This window comes from Geotrypetes seraphini, chromosome 7 (assembly GCF_902459505.1).
Source record: "Geotrypetes seraphini chromosome 7, aGeoSer1.1, whole genome shotgun sequence".
Taxonomy (NCBI): Eukaryota; Metazoa; Chordata; class Amphibia; order Gymnophiona; family Dermophiidae; genus Geotrypetes; species Geotrypetes seraphini.
The window spans coordinates 91,640,121-91,657,014 of NC_047090.1; the positions used below are offsets into that span (position 1 = coordinate 91,640,121).

Here is a 16,894-nt window from a genome sequence, read left to right on the forward strand (position 1 = left end):
TAAAGAGATTTCATTTGTAAAACAAGACAGTCCTGATCGATGACAGAGCAATTTTTAAAGCCATAGCTATTCCTCCACAGAATAGCAGGGTGACAAGTCCTCCAAGAACATCTGTAAGAGGCCATTTTACATAAGTATACTGAATGTCTGAAAATTATCCTTCTTCATTCTAATAGTAGGAACACTTTCTGCAACATGTATACTTTTCACTTGAAAACTGTATTATCAAATCTAAATGAGTTACTTTCTGTAATGAATCCTACCTCGGAAAAATTAGGTGTAAACGTTCAGGGGTTCTTTGTACTTAATGCAGTTTGCAAAGAGAAATCTATAAAGGGGTCCCTAGTAGAAGCCTATTCTATAATGAAAAGTAGGCTCCTACATTCCGGTCATAGAATACAGGCATAGTCAGATATAAACACATAAGCAGACTTGATCGCATACACCATCCATAGAGTTGGTATAAATATTTATGCCCAAATGGTACAGATAAATGCATAACTTTCCAACGTTTATAAATTGTGCATGTAAGTGTGAGACTTACTACTGCTCTCCCAGACTCTACCCATATAAATGCCCAACTATCCAATATATGCTATGTAATATATGCACATACAGTGGTGTACCAAGGGGGGGCGAGGGACAGTCTTGGAATTCCTCAAACCCTAATACCACCAGATCCTCCCACAAATTAAAACTATCCTTCCCCCTCGCTAAAAGGCATTTCCCACACAGGAAAGCTAGGGACCTCCCTCCACTTCAAAATCACTGAGCTCTGGAACAACCTTACCTCCCCTCTTCGGAATTTGAGCTCTCTCCAAGTTTTCCGCAAACATCAAAAGGCCTTTGACAAGGTGCCACATGAAAGGCTGCTTAGGAAGCTGTGGAACCACGGGGTGGGCGGGGATGTACACAGATGGATCAAGCACTGGCTGTCAGGTAGACTACAGAGGGTCGGAGTAAAGGGCCAATATTCTGACTGGCGGGGAGTCACGAGCGGTGTGCCGCAGGGATCGGTGCTGGGGTCGCTACTCTTCAACATATTTATCAATGACCTGGAAACAGAGGCAAAGTGTGAGGTTATAAAATTTGCAGACGATACCAAGCTCTGCGCCAGAGTTAGGACCAGGGAGGAGTGTGAGGAACTGCAAAGGGACCTCGATAAGCTGGAGGACTGGGCAAACAAATGGCAAATGCGCTTTAACGTAGATAAATGCAAGGTCATGCACATAGGGAAAAAGAACCCGTTGTTCGAGTATAAAATGGGGGGGAGATTGCTGGAAGACACCGGACTTGAGAGAGACTTGGGTGTGCTAGTGGATCCATCCATGAAACCATCCGCACAGTGTGCAGCAGCCTTGAAGAAAGCCAACAGGATGCTGGGCATCATCAAGAGGGGCATATCAACCAGGACGCGGGAAGTCATCATGCCGCTTTATCGAGCGATGGTGCGCCCACATCTGGAATACTGCGTTCAATATTGGTCGCCGCACCTCAAGAAGGACATGGCAGTTCTTGAGAGAGTCCAAAGGAGGGCAACGAAACTGGTAAGAGGGCTGGAAAACTTCCCATATGCTGAGAGGCTGGATAAACTGGGGCTCTTCTCTCTGGAAAAAAGGAGGCTCAGGGGGGATATGATAGAGACCTTCAAAATACTTAGGGGCATAGAGAGGGTGGACAGGGACAGGTTCTTCAGACTAAAAGGGACGACAGGTACAAGGGGGCACTCAGAGAAACTGAAGGGAGATAGGTTCAAATCAAATGCAAGGAAGTTTTTCTTCACCCAAAGGGTCGTGGACAAATGGAATGCGATCCCGGAGGAAGTGATCCGGCAGAGTACAGTACAGGGATTCAAACAGGGATTGGACAGATTCCTTAGGGAAAAGGGGATCGTGGGGTACTGAGGGAGGTGCTGGGGTGTTGCATAAGTATAGACAGCTCACCAGGTCGTGCAGGTGCAAGGCCGGAGGGTTAGGACATTGATGGGAAGATAGGACTTCGATGAGAAACCTAGGGGGCAAGGGGGCCCCTTCTGGTGATTAAGGCAGGTCATGACCTGTTGGGCCGCCGCGGGGGCGGACTGCTGGGCGGGATGGACCTCTGGTCTGACCCGGCAGAGGCACTACTTATGTTCTTATGTTCTTATCTGAAAACCTGGCTTTTCTCAAAAAATGCAAGTCTCCCTCCAACTTAGGAATCAAGGAAACTCTTATATCTTGGCATCCCAAGTCCTCTAAATTTTCTTCACACTTCTACATCTAACCCTCTGTTGTAGTTCCTTCCTATTTCTCCTACTGTAAACCGCGTCGAGCTCTATGAACGTGGAGATGATGCGGTATACAAACCTAAGGATTAGGCTAGATTAGATTAGAAAAAAATTATATTTTTTAATTTTTTTGCTATAGGATAAAGTAGTATTGTAGCTGTGTTGTTTTATGCTTATAAATAGAAAATGGAAATACGGTGATCATTTTATTGGACTAATTTTAATAAATTTTTGACTAACTTTCAGAGACCATATTCTCCTTCCCTAGGTCAGGGCAGGATATTGTAACAGCAGTATACTTTACTGACCTAAGGAAAGAGGGTTTGACCTCTGAAAGCTGATTTTAAAATATATTAGTCCAATAAAATGGTATTATATTATTTACCATTTACCATATTTTGTTTTATTTTATTTTTATTTGTTAATTTGTAAAGTGATTTGTTATTTCTGTTTTTTCAAATTTACATCTGCTATCTTTATATTTTGTTCAGTATTGGGGGGGTTTTTCACCCCTAAACTGTACCGTTCCTTCGGTTTGTAGTACAAATCAACATGCTGAATGCTCTGCACTGCTCCGATGGTCATAGAATTGCTATGATCGTCATACATGCCCCTTTCGCTTAGGTGCTAAGGGACTGCCCGTGTATGTTACAGAATCTTAGTTAGCATATTGTGGCCGGGCCAGTTCCTGAGTAGGTGGGAAGCCGGGCTCGGACCACAGGTAGATTTATTGTAGCGCCTTTTATATGGCTGGTAGAAAGAAAACCAGGAAAACGGATTTCCAGGAAAACTGCACTCAAGTTTATTGGTACTTTCAGGAAAAAGGAAAACAAGAAAAAGTGTTTCAAACAAGTAATTAATTCTCCCAGTTCACTAATGCAGTCACACTTGCTCTAGTCCAGGCAACCCGCCCTGAGCTTTAGGAACAGTTCTGGTAAACAAGAAAAAGGCATACTCAAAACAAGAATTCAAATGTGTCCTTAGTTTTCTGATCCAAATTTCCCTCCTGGGGAATTGCTGGCATTTCCCAGCCACTGTTCCTTCTCCCCTACAGCCGGACACTACTTGTGCTGGCACTCTGGTTTCTCCTTTATGGCTTCAGTTCCAAAAGGAACAAAACTCATAACTTTTCTTTTGTAAGTTCCATAGAAGTATGGCAAAACAAACTTCCCAAAATATCTTCACTTAATTAGGCAGAGCTGCTTCTGCCTTATTCACAGCCTTGCTCTAGCTCAGGGTTTTAAACCCACCAGGACTGGATTTCTCATAAGGTAGGAAGGACCTTTCAGATTTCATTCCCTCCTATATCCATGTCCTTCTCAAACTCCCTCTCATCGGGGATACTATTCATTTCCCATTCATTAGTCAGGGACTCCAGGCTGTTTCTCCAATCCCATATCCTAGGCTGTTCCTCCCATCCCCCTCCTTGCCTGATCGTCAGCTCTCTGATAACGTTCCCTCTCTGAGGCAAATCTCCTGGGTCCCCCTCCCAAGGTTGGTTGGGCAAAGTACAGTACCTCCCAGAGATTACACTCTCCCTCCTGCTGGGCTGGCCTCTCGGTCACGGCTTGTGCCTGGGCTCTCCTGATTAGAGCCACCTGAGCTTCCTTGATTGCTCTCCTTGCTTCTTACTTGAAGCAATTTCTTTGATACACCCCCAGGGTCTGACTCCACCCCCTCCTGGGTTGGTTTTAGGTTTCTGGGCTTGAGGAAAGGAGTAATAGGGGAAACTATTAGCTTTCAGTGCCCTCCCCCTCTGGTCCTTGGGCTGTGCTACAACCTGCCTTTTCTCTATCACTCCTGGCTGAGCTAGCTGTCCTGGCTCCTTGCCAGGTTTTGCAGGGACCAGGGCTGTGTGCCTGCTGGGTTTAGTAGGCCTTTTAGCTGGGACAGGAGCTTCCCTGTCACAATATATATGAGTAAGTCCGAATTAGCAACACATTCTTCCTATGTATTTGTTAGTATTCTGTAACCTACTTTGTATGTGGCATATAGCCTTGTGCTGGATGCTACCTTATAGAATTGCCCTTTGTGTGGTTTTGGCAGAAGTTAAAATGTCATGTTTTGATTGTTTGGTGAAATTTTACATCCTGCAGCGATATCAAAGGACATAGGATAAACTCAAAAGTACTGCTTACACTTGCTAATTCCCCTGTTGAGTCACATAAAAGTTTTGATTTTGGCTTAGGTCTTGGTCAGACCAGGCAATGAGTTTTGACCTCAGCAAAAAGTGTTCAGTTTTGGCTACAGATTTGATTTTGGTAGAAACTTTAAAAAGGCAGTTTCTATCACTCTCAAATCCCCTATAGTTTATTGTTCCTCTCCAAACCAAACCAAATTAAAATCGAGGTCTTTCTACTTAATCGGTGGCAGCTACATGTGTAGATTTGTAACATGGCAGCCACAAATGAGAGTGGTATTTGAACTAGGTTTTCTTAGTTCTCAGTCCACTGCTCTAGCTATTATTTATTTATTGGGATTTATTAGGAAGAGATTCACCCAAGGTGGTGTACAGTTTAACATAAAACTTACAATTTTATTAACAGCATAAACAGTAATTTTACAGCAGAAGGAATGGCAAATCAAGAGCAAGGCACTTTAAGGAATACATAGAGAGACCTTGAAAAGAAGATTATGCTGGAAGTAAAAACATATAGTAAAAACTTTTTAGGTATATTAAAAGCATGAAACTGTGAAAAGAATCAGATGGACTGCTAGATGACTGAGGGGTGAAAGAGGTGCTCAGGAAAGACAAGGCCATAGTAGAACAATTAAATTAATTCTTTGCTGCGGTCTTCACTGAGGAAGATGTGGGGGAGATACCAGTGCCAGAAAAGGTATTCAATGCTGACAAGCAAGAGAAACTGAAATAAACCGCTGTGACACTGGAAGATATAAATGGGCCAATTTGAAAAATTTAACAGTAGCAAATTGCCTGGGCCTGATGGTATATATCCCAGAGTACTGATAGAATTGAAAAATGCACTTGCAGAGCTATTATTAATGATTTGTAATTTATCTTTAAAATTTAGCATGGTACCGGAAGACTGGAGGGCGGCCATAACATTGATTTTCTTTTTTTAAAAGGGTTCCAGAGGTAATCCAGGAAATTATAGACCGGTGAGTTTGACGTCAGGACTGGGCAAAATGATAAAGACTATTATAAAGAACAAAATGACAGAGCAGATACATAAGCTTAGATTAATGAGAGAGTCAACATGGATTTAGTCAAGGGAAATTTTGCCTCACGAATGTACAGTACTACATTTCTTTAAAGGAGTGAATGAACATGTGGATAAAGTTGAGCCAGTCAATACTATGTATCTAGATTTTCAAAAGGCATTTGACAAAGTACCTCATGAAAGACTTCTGAGGAAATTAGAAAGTCATGGGATAGGAGGTAACGTCCTATTATGGATCAAGAATTGGTTGGAAGATAGAAAACAGAGAGTAGAGTTAAATGGTCAATATTCTCAATGGAGAAGGGTAAATAGTGGGGTTTTCAAATTTTCAGAGCTTCCGAGGTCTCTGAAGAAGGCAGATCTCACCTGCTAAGGGCAAGAAGGCATCAGGCACCATACTTTAAGGCTGAACAGACTGTCCCTCCCAATCCCTGAAGCAGCCTTCTGGTGAAACGCAAAGTTGGAGGGGGTAGGAACTGAAGCCTGCACAGAGCCACAGATAAGTCTTTGTTGTTGTGTAGAAACAATGTTTCGAATCATTAATTAAGAGCAGCCTGAAAGTACTTGTTTCAATTTGAATAAGTAACAGTATCAAGTAATGTAATGTAATGTAATTTATTTCTTATATACCGCCACATCCGTTAAGTTCTAAGCGGTTTACAGAAAATATACATTAAAATTAAAAATAAGAAAATAATAAAGGTACTTAAAAAAATTCCCTTTCTGTCCCGAAGGCTCACAATCTAACTAAAGTACCTGGAGATTAATAAATTAATTAAAAATAATGATAGAAGAGGGAATAGAAATAAACATTTTAACAAGACAGCATTGAATTAAATTCTTTGGTAGATAGAAGAGAGAAGATTAAAGAGTAAATGCATAAGGGGAGACCGTTAAACAATAGAATTCTGGCGAAATTTAAAATGACATAAATGGTATTAAACTAAGAAAAAAGGCATAACAATAAATAAGATTAAAGATAATTCATAAGCAAGTAGGGAAAGAAAATAAAATAAAATAAAAGTAATGTGAACATTTGAACAGCACTTTAAAAAGTATTCCAAATAAGCACTTTTGGACTATTTTTTTTGGACTGCAGTAATGGGCACAGCATTTTGAAAAGCACTTTAATGTCAGTTTTTTGACTGCAGTAATAGATGTGACGCTTTAAGAAGGACTTTGAATTGAGTAGCTATAACACAGGTGGAAAGGAAGTTTTTGCCGGTGACGTTATCTAACCTTCTCAAGTTGGTAAGGGGGGTCTCCCCGAAGGGGTCTGAGGCTTTTCCTCCTTGAATAAATGTTTGTATGTTGTCTTTGTGATTTTACCATTTTTTCCAGCTTTTTTGTGAGTAAATAGTGGGGTTCCCCAGGGGTCTGTGCTGGGACCACTGCTTTTTAATATATTTATCAATGATCTAGAGAAAGGAATAACTAATGAGATAATTAAATTTGCTGATGACATAAAGTTGCTAAATTGCAAGAGGACCTTGTGAGACTGGGAGACTGAGCATCAAAATGGCAGATGATGCTTAATGTGAACTAGTGCTAAGTGATGCATGTGGGAAAGAGAAACCCGAACTATAGCTATGTGATGCAGGGTTCCAGGTTAGGAGTCACTTCCCAGAAAAATAACTAGGTGTCATTGTTGAGGATACGTTGAAGCTCTCAGCTTAGTGTGCAGCAGTGGCTAAGAAAGCAAATAGAATGTTAGGAATTATCAGGAAAGGAATGGAAAACAAAGATGAAAATGTTATCATGCCTTTGAATAACTCTATGGTGTGGCCACATCTTGAATACCGTGTGAAGTTCTGGTCACCACATCTAAAAAAAATGATATAGCGGAATTAGAAAAGGTACAGAAAATAGCGAGAAAGATGATAAAAGAGACGGGACAACTTCCCTATGAGGAAAGGCTAAAGCGACTAGGGCTCTTCAGCCTGGAGAAAAGACAGCTCAGGGGAGATATGATAGAGGTCTATAAAATACGGAGTGGACTGGAACAAGTAGATGTGAATTGCTTATTTACTCTTTCCAAAAAATAGTAGTACTAGGGTACATGTGATGAAACTATTAAGTAGTAGATTTAAACAAACCAGAGAAAATATTTCATCGCTCAATGGGTAATTAAACTCTGGAACTTGTTGCTGGAGAATGTAGTGAAAGCAGTTAGCTTAGCAGGGTTCAAAAAAATGTTTGGCTAAATTCATAAAAGAGAAGTCCATATGCCATTATTAAGATGAATTTGAGGAAATCCACTGCTTATTTATAGGATAAGCCACATAAAATCTGTTTTTCTCCTTGTGATCTTGCCAGATACTTGTGACCTGGGTTGGCCACTGTTGGAAACAGAATACTGGGCTTGATGGACCTTCAGTCTGTTCCAGTATGGTAACTCTTAAGTTCTTATGTTAATTTGGGCAGAGTTGAGTGCTGCCAGACTAAAAGTTCATTTAAGTATCTAGGGGGCCATTTCATAACAATGCATCTCTATTTAGGACTCTAGAGAGCACCAATGTAGTGCTTATTCTCTAAAAGAAAGTAGGTGCTTACTTTCCCTTACAGAACTCAAGCATGACATGTAAAATTCATGCCTATAATTTAGGCATCAGTATAGAGCTTGTGTAAGTTCTCACATATACATACTGGAGATCTGTGCACAACTTATTCTATTATGCACATAAATGTGAGCACCACCCAGGTTCTGCCCATGTTCATGCACTCATATATAGGATTTACAGAATAGTTTTGGAACTTATACATGTACTCGCATGCGCACATATGGCATCATTCTAAACATGTGCATGAGTAACCGCCACGGAAAGGTTAGCACTCACTTTATAGAATTGCACTCCGTAGTGGCATCAAAGCTGATGCAGAAAGCCATGCTGCAGAGCCATGTGTCGCATAAGAACATAAGAACATAAGAAATGCCTTCACTGGTTCAGACCCTAGGTCCATCTAGACCGGTGACCCGCGCACGCGGAGGCCAAGCTAGGTGTTCCCTGATGAATCCCTTGTTTGCCCATATCCCTCAATGTGATTCGCAAGAAGGTGTGCATCCAACTTGCCCTTGAATCCCCGAATGGTGGTCTCCGTCACAACCTCCTCTGGGAGAGCATTCCAGGCGTCCACCATACTTGAGTATGTGGCTTCTACTGTGAAATAACTGATTAAATATACCAATGCAAAGCTGTAAGCTACTGATATGGAAATGGCAAGTGTACAGAACCTGTGCACTAATCAGGGGGAACCTGCCAGACATATGCACAAAGGTTTGGCGGTAAGAGCACCTTCATTGTGTGCGTGTCCAAAAAGAACAAAACAGCCAGCGCACATCTGCATGTGAACCAGAATGCTGCTCTGTGCACAAATATTAGCTTTGCACAGATTTCTTGCACACAGAATTTTTGTGAGGCTGCTATTTATGTATAGAACAGCATTCTACTTCAGGTGTAGATGTGTGGCAACACCTTCATTTTTGTTTGGACACACACGTGCACGGTGTTACCTCCTGTTTTTCCTTTTAAAGTTATAGGCAGGAAAAAGAAAAATCAGGCATATAAATCTCCATAGCTGGCATTAAATCCTGCATCAAATCTTTCAATGCTGCCCCAGAACTGACCATCCATAAACATTAAGGGCTCAAAGGCTGATCTAATCCCTCCCTTCATTCTCAAACGTCACTTTAATATTTTTGGTCCTTTCATCCATAAGCTAATTTATGAAAGTCTAAGTCAAAACATCGTACCAACTACATGGAAAAAATCAATCATCCGTCCTATCATTAAAGATAAGAAAATTAGCTCAGGAGATTTATCTAACTTCAGACCAATAGCAAATATTCCTTTTTTGGCTAAACTGACTGAAAAAGTCGTGTTTAATCAAGTTTCAGAATTTGTGGAAAAAACCAATGTCCTACACCCGAACCAAACCGGTTTTAGAAATCACCATAGCACAGAGCATTCTTTGATTGGTATGACTACTTCCATCCAATACTTTTTAGATCACCACCAGTCAGTTCTATTGATTTCCATTGACCTCTCAGCAGCCTTCGACACAATTGACCACCAACTTCTTCTGGATAGACTTCAATCAATAGGCATTACAGACCAAGTACTTACTTGGTTTATATCATATTTTACAAATCGTACTTCCTCTGTTTCTTTTAATGATTCAATGTCCAAATCTTCACATTCTACACATGGTGTCCCTCAAGGATCTATTCTTTCCCCTTTATTATTTAATATTTTCCTTGCCCCTCTGCTTACTTTATGTCAATCAGTTGGTTTCCGGGTCTTTGCCTACGCTGACGACATCCAGCTTCTACATCCACTGGACGCTAACAAAACATCAGATATCATAGCGATCAACAAAAAACTTGATCAAATTTATCGTTGGCTAGACCTAAATAGATTAGCACTCAATATAAAAAAAACTAATGTGATGCTTTTCCCCTGGAAAGACGATTTCTCCCTCACTGCTCCCATTTCTATAAAAAATGTTCCCCTACAATTAGTTAGTAATACCAAAATTTTAGGGGTGACCTTTGATCATAAACTAAATTTTCATGATCACATTAGTAATATTATTAAAACAACCTTTTACAGATTAAGACAAATTCGATCAATCTCAAAATTCCTATGTTCTAAATCACTTAACATCCTAATTCATTCATTGGTGATCTCCAGGATTGACTACTGTAATGCCCTTTTCAAAGGAATCTCCTTAAATGAAATAAAACGATTACAGATCATTCAAAACGCTTCCATAAAACTTATAACCAAAACTAAGAAATTTGATCATGTAACACCTCTTTTAAAAGACGCACACTGGCTCCCAGTCTCCCACCGGATAACATATAAGCTATGCATACTCACCTTCAAAACTCTTCTTAATAAAACCCCAGCGTTTATTTACAAATTACTGATACCATATTCTCCAATCAGAACCCTTAGATCTAATGAACAGAATTTATTAACTATTCCATCCCTTAAGGTCATCAATACAAGACGACAATTTATTTTTTCTGTTACGGCACCTCAGTTATGAAACGCCCTTCCAATTTATTTAAGGGAAGAGAAGAATCTTGAGAAATTCAAAAGTAACTTAAAAACATTTCTCTTTAATGACGCTTTTGATAATTGATGAAACTTACTGCAGTCTAGAATATTTTATTGTATTATATTACACTGTTTTTTTGTTATTCATTTTGTATTCTCCCTTTTTTGTTCTACTTTCCTATAATGATTTGTATTTCATCTCCCTTCTTTCCTTGTGTTTTTAAGTTTGTTTTCGTAATTTTTTTTTAATTATTAATATTGTAAGTTAATATGTATTGTTCTGTTTGTATTATTCCCCAGAAATTGTAATTTTAATTTGTTCATCGCTTTGAAATTCGACAAAGCGATTAATCAAAACAATTATTAAACTTGAAACCACAATTTTCTTGTACTGAGCGCGTGTTGATATCGGCAGTTTACTTCTGTGCGTTACCAGTGGCCTCATGATCATTCATGTTAATATAGTGTGTTCCATGTCTACTATGTGAGTTAACTGCTGAGGTGAACCCCCTTTCTGCATCATTTGACCAGCAAGGTGAGAGTCAACTGTACGCTTCTGTCCATGGCAGCCTTCAGCACTGGCCTCTTAGTAATTCCTAGGTAAGACAGAAAGTAACTGTTCCCTTCATTGAAACCATTTTAATAACACCAGTTTATACTGTAAGTACATGTGTTCTTGCTATTCACTGGTGTGAATACTGAAAATGCACATATGGAACCATTGTTCCTATGGGGACAAGGGGGTTAAGTTCCTGTGTGACCCTATTTACTGTACATTTTTGTTACCTAACACTCATCATTTTATGGAAAGAACAGCTTGCTTACTCTGCATTTTATAAATGCATTTTATATACTTTTTTAAAGTCTTTTGGTGTAACAATACTCACCTACAGCTCTATGAATATCTTCAGCCTCATGGGAACACAATGCACACGGCCATGAATAAGTGCAATGCTCCTGAATAGCGAAAATGGGTTACTCTTTATTTTGCGGGAATAAGTGAATCCGTGAATATGGGGATAATAAGAATGGACTTTAACAACAGTGAAAGTTACAATTTGATGCTTAACCCGCCCCCTTTTACATAATACAAGTACTAATCCCAAGTTTCAGAGTTAAGCTCTGGAACTCATTGCCAGAGGTTATGGTAAGAGCGAATAGCATAGCTGGTTTTAAGAAAGGTTTGGGCAATTTCCTCGAAGAAAAGTCCATACTCTGTTATTGAAAAAGACATAGGAGAAGCCACTGCTTGCCCTGAATTGGTAGCATGGAATGTTGCTACTCCTTGGGTTTTGTCCAGGTACTAGTGACCTGGATTGGCCACAATGAGAGCGGGCTACTTGGCTTGATGGACCTTTGGTCTGACCCAGTAAGGCTATTCTTATGTCTGTCTCAAATATGCTCATATGATTAAAGTTCAGGTTCATCTCTAATAGAGCTGATAATATTACCCTGCCTTGGGATTTCCAAAGCTCATACGTAAGATCATTGAGGTCCAATGTAAAGTCCCCATTACCTACAATTGCCAAGTATTGGGAACAATTGGGATGCAACCCAACCCAACCTAAGTCCAAAGCATAGGTTTAAGTACCACATAATGTTGCAGCTCCCTTGGTCATTTATTTGCTCGGGCATGCCAAAGTATAGGATAGAGTTAAGGACCCTCTCAGGGAGATTTCTAAGGTCACATCACAAAATTCAGAGGAACTAAAAATCCAATCACGCACAAAGCGCAATATTGTAAGCTTTCACATGAGGAAGTCCCAATCCACCATCCCCCTTTACCTATTTTACTACCCCCCCCCCCCCAACACACACACACACTTTTAGAAAACCACAAAAGAGGTTTTTAGCACTGGCCAGCTCACTGAATACTCTGCACTACTCCAACACTCATTTGAACTCTTTGCCCACTGGAGCAGCGCAGAGCATTGAGCACGCCAATCGGCACTAAAAACCTCTTGCATGGTTTTTTAAAAGGAGGGGTTAGATATTTAAACTGCATTTTCAAGTTTTCCCATAGAAAGAAAAGAGCATTAATAAGCTGAGCCCTGAATCTCCTTGCTGCATCTTAGCAAACTTTTTTCAGGTGTGGAAAGAAACAAGACCTCGTGACTTTACCAGCATAATAAACCTTGTACTCTTAACAGTGTCACAAATAATAATCATCATCATAACGGCTAGACTTCAAAGCCATAAACTCAGGAGTGCATGATGCCAGCAAAAATACCTCACACTACTAAAATTTGGCCAAGCATGCCTAGTAAGCCAAATAATATTTTAGCAGGGTAGAGGAACTAGTGGCAGTTTAGAATATACAAGTCTGATGCACATTGCCTATAGAAAATTATTATTTTCCATGTTTGTGTGATGTTTTTTTTTTTTTTAGCCCTCCAATTCACATCTTGACTATAATCCTTAAAACAAGAAAAGCCTTGTGCACAACCCCCACTAAAGAAAATGAATCTTATTGTTCAAATAGTGGCTATAAACTTTTTATTGAAAGACTGCCTTGGTAAAAAGTACTGAAAATAATTAGGAAAGAAAGCTCTTTGGCACGGAATGAGAGAAGACTATCAAGAGTTTTTTAAAAATGGATCAATGAGTACCTTTTTTTTATCAGGTCAAATATATGGAGTGACAGCACCACCTGCAGGCTCAAAGGAACATTGTCCATCTCACGGAGGCTGCCCACATTTTCATACAGGTTCATTGAAGATATTTTTTAAAATTACATAATTTCATTCACTTGTCTTGTTTTTGAGATCTGCATCTCAAGTCAGTTTAAATATAAATACACATGCACAGATATTCTCACACATGTTCTATGGTGTTAAAAAAGAAAAAAGATAACTCTTTACAAATACTGTATATGATCCCTTTTATCAAGCTGTGCCAGAGTTTTTTTTAGCACGGGCCAGCACGGTAAATGCTCCAATGCTCATAGAATTCCTATAAGCATTGGAGCACTTACTTCACCAGCCTGCACTAAAAACCTCTAGCGCACCTTGATAAAAAGGGAAATGGTAAAGTCACCTCAAGGTGAATCTGATTTTTTTTCAAAGCAACAGAACTTCAAGCTACAAGTTAGTTAATATCAAATTTCTACTTTCTATATTATTTGACCATACAGTATCCATTTGGGATTAAGGATAGAAAATTTATTTTCTCCTTTTCATCTCTCCATGCCCCTATCCTCCTTCATAGTCCAAGCATGTACATAACTACAAAACCTTCAAAAAAGAAACAAAAACCCTACTATTCAAAAAATACATTAAACCAAACTAACACACCTAGATCTACTTCAAACATCACCTGCAATACACTCCATTGCTTAGCAAACTAGAAAATATCCAGACCACTCCTTGTGTACTTCTAAATGTCCTGACAATTCAAGGTAATAGCGGAATAGAAATCACTAATGTAATGTAATGTAATATACACACACATACAATCGTGACATTAATTTAAACTTAATTTTCCAAAGAAAATGATAAAACATAATGTCACTTTTTACAAGATAGACAAAGCCTCAAGCATTAATTCTTATTTATTCTGTAGGGCCATCGCTGGTTAAATTGAGCTCTAAAGAACCCTTTTCCATCATTTCAATGGTCCCCCTCATGCATCTTGTCTCTGCCTGGGAGTCAGCTCTGTTGGAAACCTATGCATGCTGCTCAATGGATTAGCCTGAGTGCAGCATGCTAGACAGTGGCCTGCTCCTCCTGACCTAATCTCTCACATCACTCCCACAGCTCAAACCCTGCACCGGACCTCTAGGGCAGCATTTATTAGCTCTTTGTTCAACAAGTGTAGTCCTTATATTTTGCCTACAAGAAAACTTTTTAAATCCATCTCATGTTACTGCTATCCTACGTTTCCATAATACAGATTAAAAAAAAAACCCAAAAGATCCTGAATACAATGGGCCATATTCTATAAACGGCACCATAAGTTCAGAAGTGGTAGGCGCCCTACCGCTGCCTAACTTAATTGATTTGATTGGCTCTAGTCGGTGCGGTAGTTAACCGCGTTATATAAAACTGATTAAAAACTCATTTTGGAAAAAGTAGATACCAGGAGGTGTCTGCAGTATAGGTGATGTAATCACGTCTACAGTAAGACACCTAACAGTGCCATATACCTAAGTGGGCACGGTTAGGGGTGGAGCAGGACTTAGGCGTGATTCACTAAAGAACTCAGGCGTCTGTAATGTAGGCTAGTAAAACCCTGGTATACATTGCAGATGCCTAAGTTTTCTGGTATGCGCCATTCCTCATGATTCTTTAAGTGGTGCATAAGCGTGATTGACACACATCTAGCACCGATTTTGTAGGTGGCTGTCAATTTAGGCGCCGTTTACAGAATCTGGCCCAAGATGTTTCAGTATGTTTCAGTATAGCCTAGATCCCCAAGTATCTAAGTCAATGTGTTATTTACTTGGACTTCTCTGAATGTATACTAAATGGTGGTTGAAATTTCTGCCTATTCTTAGTGTTTGGACCTGCCAGCACCATAGAGAATATTGTGAGAGAGAGACTTCAGTGGCGTACCTAGGGGGGGGCGGGGGGGGGCGGGCCGCCCCGGGTACCAGCCCTGAGGGGGTGTTCCCGGCCTTGCCGCTCAGTCCCCCCCCACGCCCGAAGGACCGCTCGCCCCACTGACCTTCCAGCACACCTATGAAGCAGCCCGCAGCAGGATCGCGACGTCAGCAATCCCTCAGCTGCTTGGGCGCTGCTTCCTGCGCCGCGGTCCCGTCCCTCCTCTGACGTCAGAGGAGGGGGCGGGACCGCGGCGCAGGAAGCAGCGCCCAAGCAGCTGAGGGATTGCTGACGTCGCGATCCTGCTGCGGGCTGCTTCATAGGTGTGCTGGAAGGTCAGTGGGGCGAGCGGTCCTTCGGGCGTGGGGGGGGGGGCAGTAGCTTAAGGTAGCCCGGCGCAGGAAGCAGCTCCTAAGCAGCGCAAAGATAGCTGACGTCGCGATCCTGCTGCGGCTGCTTCATAGGTAGTGCGGGGAGGCCAGGGGGGCGAATGGTCCTTCGGGGTGGGTCGGGGCATCAGGCCTTCAGGGTGGGGCGGGCGGGCGGGCAGGCAGACTTTCAAGGGGGAGGGGGGTGACAGGCAGGCAGGCAGGCCTTCAAGGGGGGGTGCGGGTCTTCGGGGGGGGTGCAGACCTTCAAGGGGGTGCAGGCCTTCAAGGGGGGGACAGGCAGGCAGGCCTTCAAGGGGGGGGACAGGCCTACAAGGGGGGGGGACAGGCCTACAAGGGGGTGCAGGCCTACAAGGGGGGGGGGGACAGGCCTTCAAGGGGGGACAGGCCTTCAGGGGGGGTGCATGCCTTCAGGGGGGGTGCCGACCTTCAAGGGGGTGCAGGCCTTCAAGGGGGGGACAGGCAGGCAGGCCTTCAAGTGGGGGGGACAGGCCTTCGGGGGGGGTGCAGGCCTTCGGGGGGGGGTGCAGACCTTCAAGGGGGTGCAGGCCTTCAAGGGGGGGACAGGCAGGCAGGCCTTCAAGGGGGGGACAGGCCTACAAGGGGGTGGGACAGGCCTTCAAGGGGGTGCAGGCCTTTGGGGGGGTGCCAACCTTCAAGGGGGGTGCAGGCCTTCAAGGGGGGGGACAGGCCTTCAAGGGGGGGCAAGCAGGCAGGCCTTCAAGGGGGGGACAGGCCTACAAGGGGGTGGGACAGGCCTTCAAGGGGGTGCAGGCCTTTGGGGGGGTGCCAACCTTCAAGGGGGGGACAGGCCTTCAAGGGGGGACAAGCAGGCAGGCCTTCAAGGGGGGGTCAGGCCTTCAAGGGGGGGGCAGGCCTACAAGGGGGGGGGACAGGCAGACCTTTAAGGGGGGACAGGCCTACAAGGGGGTGGGACAGGCAGACCTTTAAGGGGGGATAGGCCTTCAAGGGGGGACAAGCAGGCAGGCCTTCAAGGGGGGGGTCAGGCCTTCAAGGGGGGGGGGACAGGCCTTCGGGGGTGCAGGCCTTCGGGGTGGGTGCAGGCATTCGGGGTGGGTGCAGGCCTTCGGGATGGGTGCAGGCCTTCAGGGGGGGGCAGACCTTCGGGTGGGGGGTACAATCCTTCGGGGGGGGTGCAGGCCTTCAGGGGTGGGGTTTAGGCGTTCAGAGGGGGACAGACCTTCGGGTGGGAGGTAAAGTCCTTCGGGGGGTGCAGGTCTTCAGGGGTGGGGTGTAGCCCTTCTGAGGGGGGACTGACCTTCGGGGGAGGGGGGTCCTGGTGTAAAAGTACACAGAGGGAGAGAGGGAAGGGGGGGTTCAAAGATACGTGCATATGCCAGACTTTGGGGGTTAGAAATAATGGGTCTAAAAACAGAGGAGTGGGAGAGAGATGGTGCATAATGGGATTTAGGGAGGGAAGGAACAGAAAGGG

At 42.7% G+C, this 16,894-nt stretch overlaps 1 protein-coding gene across 1 annotated transcript in view; it reads right to left on the reverse strand.

Annotated features, from left to right (window-relative positions):
• AKAP6 (A-kinase anchoring protein 6) overlaps positions 1 to 16,894 on the reverse strand; it is a 629,015-nt gene that overhangs the window by 570,376 nt on the left and 41,745 nt on the right. The window lies entirely within an intron of this gene.